Source organism: Eptesicus fuscus, chromosome 5, assembly GCF_027574615.1.
Source record: "Eptesicus fuscus isolate TK198812 chromosome 5, DD_ASM_mEF_20220401, whole genome shotgun sequence".
Classification (NCBI taxonomy): Eukaryota; Metazoa; Chordata; class Mammalia; order Chiroptera; family Vespertilionidae; genus Eptesicus; species Eptesicus fuscus.
Genome location: NC_072477.1, coordinates 36,046,284 through 36,058,343, shown reverse-complemented (window position 1 = coordinate 36,058,343; position 12,060 = coordinate 36,046,284).

The following is a 12,060-nucleotide window of genomic DNA, read 5'->3' as shown; positions in this document are numbered from 1 at the left end:
GTAACATATATTTGATGGAAATTGTACTGGGAAGATTAGCTTATGTCATGTAGGAAAAAAACAGAAAGGTGAGGAGAATGGGTAGAAGTTCCCAAACTGTAACCATGAAACCCACAATTATTGACCTTTCTATACACAGTTATCTGGGTCTTTTCCACAATCCTACGTAATACTGGCGAGGCTTTTCAGTAATGTAAGTATCGTGATTTTAGAAAAAGTCAAGTTGGTAAGGTTGAGAAAGTTTCAAGATACAGCTAAAAAAACACACAGGCAAATAATTGCCCCACATTCCCATCCCAGTGACCCAACTTCACAGAGCACCCAAGCGATATCACGTCCTTTTGTACATAGCTGTCATCACATGAGGATAATGTTAAATAAGGTCGAATGAAAGATAAGTAGAAATAAGCCAGATCTAAGATTTAATAATTTTGTTTAGATTTTTTAAAATCCTCACCCAAGGATATGTTTATTGATTTGAGAGAGAGAGAGAGAGAGAGAGAGAGAGAGAGAGAGAGAGAGAGAGAGAGAGAGACATTGATGTGTGAGAGAGAAACATTGATCAGTTGCCTCCCATATGCTCCCGACTCAAACCAGCAACCTAGGTATGTGCCCTGACCAGAAGTCAAACTCGTAAACTTTTTGGTGTATGGGATGATGCTCCAACCAACTGAGCCACCTGACCAGGGCTAGAATTTCTTATAAATGTGTATAAATAGTATTGGAGGGGAAAGTATGATTGATGGAGTACAATCTTTATATTGTTAAGTTCATTAAATATTATAAACTTATAAATGGAGATTATGTCCTGTTTTTTAAAATATACACACAAACCACAATTATTTTCTACTTAGAAGTATTACTGGGAAAGGGGTTATTTTGTAATGTAACCTTTTATTTATTTTATTTTTTTGTTATATTTTATTGATTTTTTAGAGAGGAAGGGAGAGAGACAGAGAGTAAGAAACATCGATGAGAGAGAAACATTGATCAGCCACCTCCTGCACACCTCCTACTGGGGATGTGCCCACAACCAAGGTACATGCCCATGACCGGAATCAAACCTGGAAACCTTTCAGTCTTGATTGGACATAGCTATCATCACATGAGGATGATGTTAAATAAGGTCGAATGAAAGATAAGTAGAAATAATGCTCTATCCATTGAGCCAAACCAGTTAGGACTGTAAGGTAACCTTTTTAAAAAGATATTTTGAGATTTCTCTCATCTACATGAAATAGTCCCAATGGTTGAACCATTGAAAATATCCCTAACCCTTGTGGCTGTTGCTTATATACAAAAGTGCATGTGATTAAAGAAAGGGAACCCTGCTTGGGAAATCAGACCCAGCTTTCTCATCCTTGGATTATGGTATGATGGGACCTAAGAGAAGCACCTATTACTTTAGACCCTTGAGTATCATCTAAGGCAGAAGAGATCCCAGTAACATCTTGGCATGCCGAGACTTAACTCAAAAAGTGCCACAGAGGGCCCATCGAGGATTTGAGGACAGAGTGAAGTATTCGAGGACTACAGTCTTCTTACAGTATCTTCCATCAAAATAGAGAGAGGGAGGAAACATTATATAATTTTGTATTAACAATACATGTGTAATTAATTGTATTATTAACGGTGCTTTTAAAAGTTAATATTTAAAAAGTCAAGGACTCTTTTGAAATACTCTAACAAAAACGACAGAAACTTTAAAATGGGTTGTTTATAAACAGAAGATAATCCACTTAGCACAACACTAGGGTTCCTTTGATTGGAGAGTACTTATACTTAGAGGTTGTTTTTATTTAATGCCTCATAATTTTTCCCTAAAATTACAGCATATTTCTTCAGTATGTGAACTAGTATCTATACCGTTTTTATAACTTTTTTCAGCGATCAGAATTTTGACCATTAACCTATGCGATCACCTGCACTCACTTGGCAGCAGGCCCTCAAAGTGCAGGATTGTGCCCGGCTGTGGTGACTGTGAAATGGGTTCAATTTAGTGGAAATTGAACAGATTTTCTTAGTGAACTAAAATAATACAATAATGCATTTGAAATAACAAGGGTAAGTATTGCTTCATGAAACTCATTTCACATATGAATATATGTGTGTGTGGTTGTATGTATTACATGTGTACTAGTATACTACACATATGTTGGCCTAGGAGAACTTAATCCGATTTTATTAAATGTTAATGCCAAAAGGGCTAGTAAGGGTTCACCTAGTATAACTAGCATGGCTAATCTAGTTTAATGAGTGAAGAAACTGAGCCCTGCACTGAGTAAGCGCCCTGGTTAACGTCACACAGCCAGGCAGTGCAGAGCTGCTCCCAGAACACGATTTTTGGCTCAGTCTGCATACTTTCCCCGCTTCCATCACAGTTAAATGACACCAGCTACTTCTACTACCAACGTTGTCACCTTAAAGTCCCCAAATAATACGGACATGTTAAAATTATGATAAACTTTTCTAGAGGTAAATGGTGTGTGAAATCAGGAACTATGTCATAGGAAATTGTTTACAATCCATGCACCAAACTTCTTTCTTCCCTCGACCAAATCTCTGGAATGCAATTTCGCTTTTTCCCTTTGTTTTCAGCAGGGCCAGTTACATCTCTAGCTTTTTGTTGTTGTTGATCCTCACCCAAGGATATCTTTTCCATTGATTTTTAGAGAGAGTGGAAGGGAGGGGGAGAGACAGAGGGAGCAAAACATTGATGTGAGAGAGACACATAGATTGGTTGCCTCCCGCACACATCCCTATCAGGGCCGGGGCTACAACCAAGGTACATGCTCTTGACCCTTGACCGGAATCGAACCTGAGACCCTTCAGTCCGCAGGCTGACTATCCACTGAGCCAGACTGGCTAGGGCACATCTCTAGCTTTTGGCAGAGAATTTTCCTACCCATTCTGGACTTAGGAATATATGTCCAAATTAAAAGGTTTTAGTGTGATAGGAAAAAGTCACTTTGAAATCTAGTGACTTAGCAGCATAAATTACAGGCTAGCTGAATGAACTACCAAAAACTCCATTTGGAAAACGTTGCACTTCTTGAAACCAATATAATATGTCAACTGGAACTGAAAATAAATAATTAAATAAATAAACAAATAAATAAATGTTGCGCTCATTTATGTTTTCCTTCCCCCTCCCGAGCAGGGTTCAAGACATACTAGTATTTCTGCTTGGCAGAAGGCATATGTCCCCGCTCCACTGGAATGTTGATTGAGTTGGGAATCTGACTTTTCCTGCCAGAATCTAAGACCATCGAGAGCCACTGTTCATGATGGTTCTGTTAGCTTCGGCCACTCTATTGAAAACTGTAACAGTGTCCAGAGGGCAGAGGCCTCTGAAGACTTCGATGCCTGGCTTTCTAATCATGAGCCTTACCCATTCAGTGTTTAGGTGACCATTTCTTCCAAACTTGGCTCTTGGGTCATATGTATGGTTTGTCAAAATACATAGCAATAATCACAATTACTGTTATTGTAACAACCAATCCCACTCACTATCTACTGAACGGCTTCAATGGTCTGAAATCACCTACATTTCCTGCATTTGCTGTCAGAATTGGAAGGCATTTGGCCTTGCATCTTGGGGAGACAACTAAATTTGGTGTCCCGCGTGAGGCAGTGACTCCTGATGTGACCGCACAAACCATGCTGCCCATCTGCGCACCTGTTGAAGATGACCTGAGTCACAGGGTGGGCATCTGTGTGAAGATACTTTTCTCCTCCCCTTTTGCACGTCCCCCGGTGAACAGTGACGTAGCTGGTCCACAGAGCCTAACCCTGTTGAACACCATGAGCTAGTTGTACAAGGTAAATGTGTGAACCTATACAAGAATCACACAAAACTGGAACTTTGTTTCATTTTACACTTTAAAAATTTAGTATTGAAGGTATTACAGATGTCCCTTCCCCGCCTGCACCCCACAACCGCACCCCTCCAGGGCTTCACCACACTATTGTCTGTGTCCATGGGGTACGCATTAGATCTTTGTTTTAAAGCAATGCCATGTGACTCCATAATAACTGTCGGTGAAACAGGTGACTGCTTGAAATTGTGGTGAGATATAGTCTGCGTTCCTTTTTTATTATAGTGCGGGCAGAATAAATAAACTCCTTAACCAACTCCTTCAGTTCACCTTGAAGCTCCCATAACAGTGTGCAAGCTCCTGCAGGACTCAGTAGGACCTGCCAGTGAGGGAGGACGGCTGTCATTCCCACCACCTCCCTGCAGAGGCATGCTCGAGGATGGGTGCCTGGTGGACTCATGTTTGTGCCTCAAAGAGCCAAGAGCAGAAACCCAGTCCTTCCCACCTCTCGCGTTCACATTCCCAGGGTACAGGCTATGTTGGAAAGCACAGGCCTCCCTTGTCTAGATCGTACCAGAAGCACTGTTCAGGATAGTGGTTAGCGCCAGACTCCCAGCTCTGCCACCTACTAGCTGCTGACTTGAAGCAAGTGTCTCTGGGCCTTAATTTCCTTTTCTGTAGAATGGGGATATGACAAAGGGACTTAGGTCATGGTGTGTCAGTAAGGCTGAAATGAGTTGGTACATAGCAGGTGCATTGAAGAGTGCTTGGTGCATGCCAACTGCTCATAATCTGCCCATGAAACCAGTTCCAACTGCTTTATACACGGAGTGAAAGATGTCTTCAGAGCCTCCTGCTACTTTGCTTCTCTCTTGTATGTTTAAAAAGTCCTCACCAAACAGATACCTGGAAAACTTATATAAGTCAATTTATATTACAATGGTAATTACAATCAGGTTATTTAAATTATATAAAGAACTGGCAATTACAAGAAAGCAACAAGGCCCGGCAGGCGTGGCTCAGTGGTTGAATGTGGACTTATGAACTTGGTCATGGTTTGATTCCTGGTCAGGGCATACGCCCGGGTTAAGGGCTTGATCCCCAATAGGGGCATGCAGGAGGCAGCTAATCAATGATTCTCTCTCATCATTGATGTTTCCATCTCTCTCTTCCTCTCCTTTCCTCTCTGAAATCAATAAAACTAGAAAAGAGCACCCAGCTGATGTGGCGTGGCTCAGTGGTTGAGCACTGACCTATGAACTGATTTTCTCTCATCATTGATGTTTCTACTCTCTCTCCTTCTCTCTCTCCCTTCCTCTCTGAAATCAATAAAAAATATATATTAGAAAGAAAGAAAGAAGAAAGGAAGGAAGGAAGGAAGGAAGGAAGGAAGGAAGGAAGGAAGGAAGGGAAGGAAGGGAGGGAAGGGAAAGGAAGGGAGGAAGGGAGGAAGGGAGGGAACCAGAAGCACTGAGCAGATGAAGAAGTCAGTCCCATCAATCAGGTAGACACCTGTCAGCCTGCAGGCGCATGCGCACACCCACACAAGGGCGGGCCCATTAGCAAGACCACCCTTCCCTCTTTCCACGGCTCCCACACACCATGGCCCACCTGTAAGGAAGCTTCAACATTGCCATTCGCCTCCTTTCCCCAAACTTACATTTTGCCATCTCTACATTTGATACGATTCTCTCCTTTATTAATCAGTGTAGATTCCGTTGGTCCCAGAGAGTTCTTTAAAAATAGTCTCCTCCCAGCACAGCTTCTCTAGGCACCTTGAGGACAGACGCAGGACAGGAAGCTTGGGGTCCTGCACTCAGGGCCACTGCTGGGCCTTCACAACCATGCTGGGGCCGGGGGCAGAGATTTCCGAGTGGGGAGGAGGACAGTGCCCATCTAGATGTTTTATACGTGAGTACCCCATTCGCTCACGTATTTCTTTTATTCATTTAATCAATAAACGTTTTTTTGAGCTCCTACAATTGCCAGGCCCAGGCGCTAGGTTTTCGGAGGGACAGGGGACCCAGACAGACAAGGGCCTGTCCCCTAAAGAGCTGCCAGAGTCTAGACGGGGAAGAAGCCAACATGCAAGTCTTACATCTGCCCGAGGGTCCTCCTTCAGTGCCACTATGGAGGAGATCAAACCTGCTTCTCCTGTTACAGGTGCTGACTGAGAAAGGTTTACACCACCCCTCGGCACAAACTAACAAGTCTCCCACCCATGGCGACGTCTGCATCTCATTCTTAGGTTATCTAGAGCCCCCTGAATCCACACAACAGTCCTTCTACCCACACTTCCATTTTAGTCTTCCTCTCCCCACACCTCTTCTCCCATCCAAAATCCATAATCCTCTGCCTTGACTTGCTGATCTCAGTAGCACTAGATTAAAAAACAAACAAACAAACAAACAAAAATACCACTTCTCATTGTCTACCTATAGCAAAGAAATGTTCTCACTTCTCCCATTGCCACCCGTAGGAACAGAGGAAGGAGGATGCACATAACAGAAGCCTACGTGTACCCTGGCCAGTTTGGCTCAGTGGCTAGAGCATTGGCTTGCGGATCAAAGGGTCCTGGGTTCGATTCCAGTGAAGGGCACGTACCTTGGTTGCAGGCTCCTCCCTGGCCCAGGCCCTCGTCGAGGTGCATGCTGGAGGCAACCAATCGATGTGTTTCTCTCACATCAATGTTTGTCTCTGTCTTTCCCTCTCTCTTCCACTCTCTCTAGAAATCAATGGAAAAATATCCCTGGGTGAGGATTAACGACAGAGAGGGAGAGAGAGAGAGAGAGAGAGAGAGAGAGAGAGAGAGAGGAAAAGCATATGTGTATGCTTGGGCTCAGTGCCTGACTCTGAGACCCACTGTTCAGATTCCCAGAGGGGAGGGGACTTACTCTTTCAGGCCCTCAGCTCACACCTTGCTGAATGTTGCTGGAAAAGCAGGTCCCACTGGCAGAGAGCAATGGGAAGGAATCAACGTTTCTGTAGTATTCTGGCCCAAAGTGCATAACCTCAATTTAGCCTGAAACCCAAACTGAAAAGTATCAAAGCCATGGGAGACGGGGGAAGGCAGAGTGTCCCCGACTGAAGGAGACTGAGGACACATGACAACCGAGGGCAACGTGGGATCCAGGGCTGGGTCTTAGGACAGAAGAGAGGTGCTGGTGGCGACACGGTGAGCTCTGAGTTAAAGTCCGCCGTGCAGCTAATAGCATTGGTTTTGATCATTGCACCGTATCATGTAAGATAGTAAACCAGGGGCGGTTGGGGAAAACATATATAGGAACTCAACTATTTTTACCACTTTTCTGTAATTCTAAAATATTTCAAAAAGAATGGTTTGTGTTTTTTTATAAAGAAAATGTTTTTAAGGCAAAGCACTCCTTCCCCCTCTCACTCTTTGTCATTCTTTGTTGACTGCTTTAATCCCCAACATGAGCAGTAGAACAGTGGTCTTATTACTTGGGCGCACCAATGATCAAAGAGACAGTTCCTTAAGGCCAAAGGCCACAGGCCTGCCACCGGCGCTGTGTTAGGGTAGGTGGTCCTCCTTGGCCCTGGGACTGAGCCCCTCCTAGTGGCTGTCCAATGGGTCCTGGGTGAGGACGGGCATCTCCAGGGAGCCCAAGGCTTTGTTTCCCATCTTGGGGAGGCTCAGAAGAGGTCTGTGGGATTAAATTCCCCACAAAATCCTTGGACTCACACCCCGACGGACAACAGCAGGGTCTGTCTCAGATTATGCCTGTGGTTGGGTTTCTCTCTTCAGGCAGTCACTACAGAAGAAGAGGGAGTGAAGGCGAAGCACCCATAATACCCTCATTCTTTCCCAAGATGATTCATGTTTTGTAGCTTCATTAGCATTTGCAGATAGAAATACATTTTAAGTGGCATTATGCTAAGTAATTATTTTTACAGGATGTGAAATTAAACACATTTTACTCAGTAGGAAATGATTCCTGCCATGTACTGAGCTTGGTGACAGCTTGAGAGTTTGGACGATGGATTGCAAGAAGGAGCAAAGCAATCTATGTATTTAAAAAAAAAAAACAAACAAACAAAAACCCCACCAATCTGAAATATTCCACCAAAGGTAAGTCCTTGTAGCAAAATAATTTTGGCTGGATGGAATATTAAACCTGCTACTATAAATTTCACGCCTTGCATTCCTAAAGCAGATGCGGAATGATGATGCCAAAAATTAATTGGAAATAACGCGGCTTGCCTTGTGTACTCTATCCAGTAGAGGGCACAGCAGATAAGGGTTGTGCGACTTGGAGACTGATAAGGCTTGTTTGTAATTGCCTCTGCAAAGATATGTAGCAACATGCTTGGATGCTCATTTGCATTTAGGAATGTGGTTCAGAATAGGAGGTTTAGGTTTATAACATCGGTTTCGTCTGTCAATACATGGGAGACCTTTGGTTGTTGTGAGCATTATATGTTTACCAGTGCGCAATGTTAAGTTGCTGGATTTAATTGTTACAGTACAGTGAATTATTCTATTATTTCTCCCCTCTTCTTAGCCTAAGGAAAATTCAAACTTCCCAGGCTTCAAGGCAGGATAAAATGGCTCTGAGCATGTCAGCGTCTCAAGAGCACGTTATTTTCTTATTGGATTGTATTAACTTTACAGATGGATATTTGAAGGAGAATTAGAAGGCTTAGAGATGGGAAATTTGGGGAAGAAAAGAATAATGTCTTAAGATTTCTGGAGGGGGTTAACCGCTAAGTCATTTTGAAAGCTGCTGATGATAATTCTCATAGCAAGAAACATAGCAGGCCCTGAAATGATCAGGAATAAGGCACAGAAATGGTAAGAAAGAAGAGAATCTTGTGTCACACCCCGAATTGCCAAAGGATTATTCAGGCTCTCTCTCTCTCTCTCTGGCACAGATTTCTCTTGTGTAAACTTTCCACGGTCTAGGTAAAGGATGTTTGGCAGTTCCACTTAGTTTAAAAAACAAACAGTCCCCTGTCCCCAATGCACACATTTGGATCCTGAAAGACAGAAACATGACAGATACAAACAAACCTTCATCCGTAAGCACTCTCGTGTGCAGCTGAAGGGAAAGCTGTGGGAATAAACTACCACATCATAAAGCCTAACAGGAAATAATGCTAAAGAGAAAGTCACAGGCCTAGTCACAGGGACTCGGCTATTTCCTGAGCATCAAGTGGCCAGGAGTGGGCAAGCACGGCTGTCCTGTCCACGCTGTCCCTCAGCCAGGCACCAGCCAGGTGGGTCTGGAATCCCTGTCGTCCCGCCCCCGCCCCCACCCCCACCTCCACCACAGACTCTTCCTAGCTCTTTCCACCATTGTGGAGCCTTCCACACAGTCCCAGGATCAGAGACACCCCCCTGGGAAAGTGAGCTGGCCGCTGGGTGGGGAGCCAGGCAGGTGGGCTCAGGGGTGGCAGGAGGCTCCCTGTGTCCCCTTTTCAGCTTTGAATTTTGTACCATGAGCAAGTATTACCTGATCTTAAAATTGTAGCGAAATGGAACCCACACCCATGGAGAAAGAGTGGCTCGCCCATTCCCGGACCTGCTCTTGTCAACCCCTCTCCCCGCCAAGGGCATCACTTTCTCGCTCCAGTGTTTTTCACATAAAAATAAGCACCCTTCTCTACTGGAGATCTCATCAGCATTGCTCCCTGGAAACTTTAGCTGTTTCGATTGTGCTGCTTCTTTACAGATGGACTCCTCCCCCGTGTGTGTGGTGGGTGAGGAGGGTGGTCCTGAAGGTCTCCCGCAGGAGGGCGAGGAGGAGGGAGAGAACAGGGAGAATGGGGAGAGGCCGTTCACCACCAGTGGGTGTGGCGGGAGAATCCCACCTGCAGGCGATACATTTAAGGGTTGAGTTTTAGGCTGAGTTCAAGTTTCATGTGAAAGTTAAGGTCTCCAAAACTCTGCCTCCCACCCAGCCCTCGAAAATCCTGCTGGTGGTTTGTCGCAGAAGGTTGTGTATGCACCCAAAATGGCAAGAGCCAGGCTTTAGCTGCAGCTACCAATAAAAAGCACAAATCTGCCCCCCCCCACACACACACATCTTACATAGCTGATTCTTGCCGGGGCTGACCCCCAGACCCTGAACGACGGATGAATGATGACTCTCACACGTCTCTGTGACAGAGAGGGCCATCGCCGCCAAGTAGCCCCGTTCCCCTGCCTCCTTTGGCCCTTATTGTCATAACAGCTGGAACTCAAATTAACCTCTAGGTACAGTCAGCGGGGTAAGCATCCTTGAGGAAGTATATGCTTCTACAAGGTCGGGTCTAAAAGACTAAACATACAGATTCTAGCAAAACACCCCGGGGATCGGACTTGTTTGGAAAAGTCAAGGCAGGGGCTGCCGCCTTCGGCAAGGTCCCCTCAGAGGCCCCCGACCTTTGGGAGAATCCTCCTTCCAGGTATTCCAACCAGGTCCCGTGTTTCCCCACAGAGTCTCTTGCCTTAAAATCTTTGTAACCAGAAGCTATACTTAATATTGCAGGTAACTACTCCCATGGTACATCAGCCAGGGTCCTGTTGCCATGAACAGAATTTATTCCAGCTCATTTCAGCAGAAAGGGACTTATTACAAGGCATGAAAGGGCTCCCAGAACTACTGGGAGGGTGAAGAGACAAGCTCTAAGTTTAACCTTCCCAGGATGCCCCCGATACTGCTCTGCAGAACCCAGTCACCCACAGAGCTGCGCCTTCTGCAGCCAGGCAGCTCCGTGCCAGAGCCAGAAGCTACTGCCCTGCCCCCAACTCCAGAACCACGACACCACTGGCACCTGCAGGAAGCCACCCACGTGCCCACTGAATCCACACCAGCAAATGGCTGACCCATCACGGCTTTCCACACACACGAAGCTAGTGATTGGACACAGCGAAACTAAATGGGCGTCGTGACGGTGCTTGCCAGCAGAAAACACAGAAACGAGGGCTGGCTCACTGCCGCCTTCGGGCCCCCACGAGTGCATCTGAGCAGCCGACCCATGCTCACGTCCGGAAGCCTGGAGAGCATGGCTGCACGGAGGCTGCTGGAGGAAATGGTCAACATCAGTACACCATCTACTACACTGCAGGTTACAGAGATGAGAACTGCATTCTGGGGGAGGAAAAAAAGAGCCAATAGTTTCTTTTGAGCCACAAAATAAGTGTGCATTCAGAAATGAACAAATTAGTAATGCAGCATTGTCCCAACAAGAATTTATAGGATCTGAGGTTGACACACAAAAAGGGGGCGGGGGGGAGGATGGGAAGTATATCCTCCATTTTAGCAATAGATGAACTCGCAAAGGTCAATGCATTGTGCCTGTTTTGTTATACCTAGCGCATGTCAATCAATACATGATTAGAACGTGGTGCAGAAGGGCTAAAGGAAGCTGAGTTTAGCCGCTAATAACGCGGAAGCTGGTGGGAACTCCCTGCTGTGAAGGCTAGAACTGAGGAAGGAATATCTGGTGGGTCTGCAGGACCTGGGGCTGCATGAGCCAAAATCAGAGGGCCTGCCAATAGGAAGGAGACAAAACAAATCTGCCCTTTTCCCAGTGGCATTTGAGAAGCCATCCTAGGACAACCTTCGCGTCAGTGGAGTGTTTCCTGGGGGCCCTGCTGGAAGGCAGAGTAAGTGTCAGACCTGGGGCCAAGTTGTTTACGCTAAAGAGCAGCTAAAGAAAGAATTTCTGGAAACTCAAAATCAAGTGACCCAAGAGACTACCCACGTGCATTGCTCCAAGGCTTTCAGAAGCTGGAAGACATTTGTAAAGAAAAACATCATCTACAACAGAATAACAGCAACCGCAGATGCCGAAAAGACAGGAGGTGGGCAGGAGCTAAAGACAGCGGCAATTATCCTGAGGGGAGCCCTCACAGAGGTTCATGCAGGGGAGCCCTCACAGAGGTTCATGCAGCCTCCCGTGGAAAGTCAGAAGTCCAGCGGAGAACCCGAGCTGAAATGGTAGCTGAGTCCGGAAGGCCACGCAGAGTCACCAGGATAAGGTTCAGTCGCATTGGGCCTTGAAGGCAAGCCGAGTCAACTGCTCTACAGCTTTGAATTACCTTCAGTGCAGACAGGACCTGTTCTAATCTTTTCACTTATTGAAAAAATAAAGCTAACAGATTTTTAAAAGTACTTAAAGAGTCCTGACCGGTTTGGCTCAGTGAATAGAGCATCGGCCTGCGGACTGAAGGGTTCCAGGTTCGATTCTAGTCAAGGGCATGTACCTTGGTTGCAGGCACATCCCGGAGGGGGGG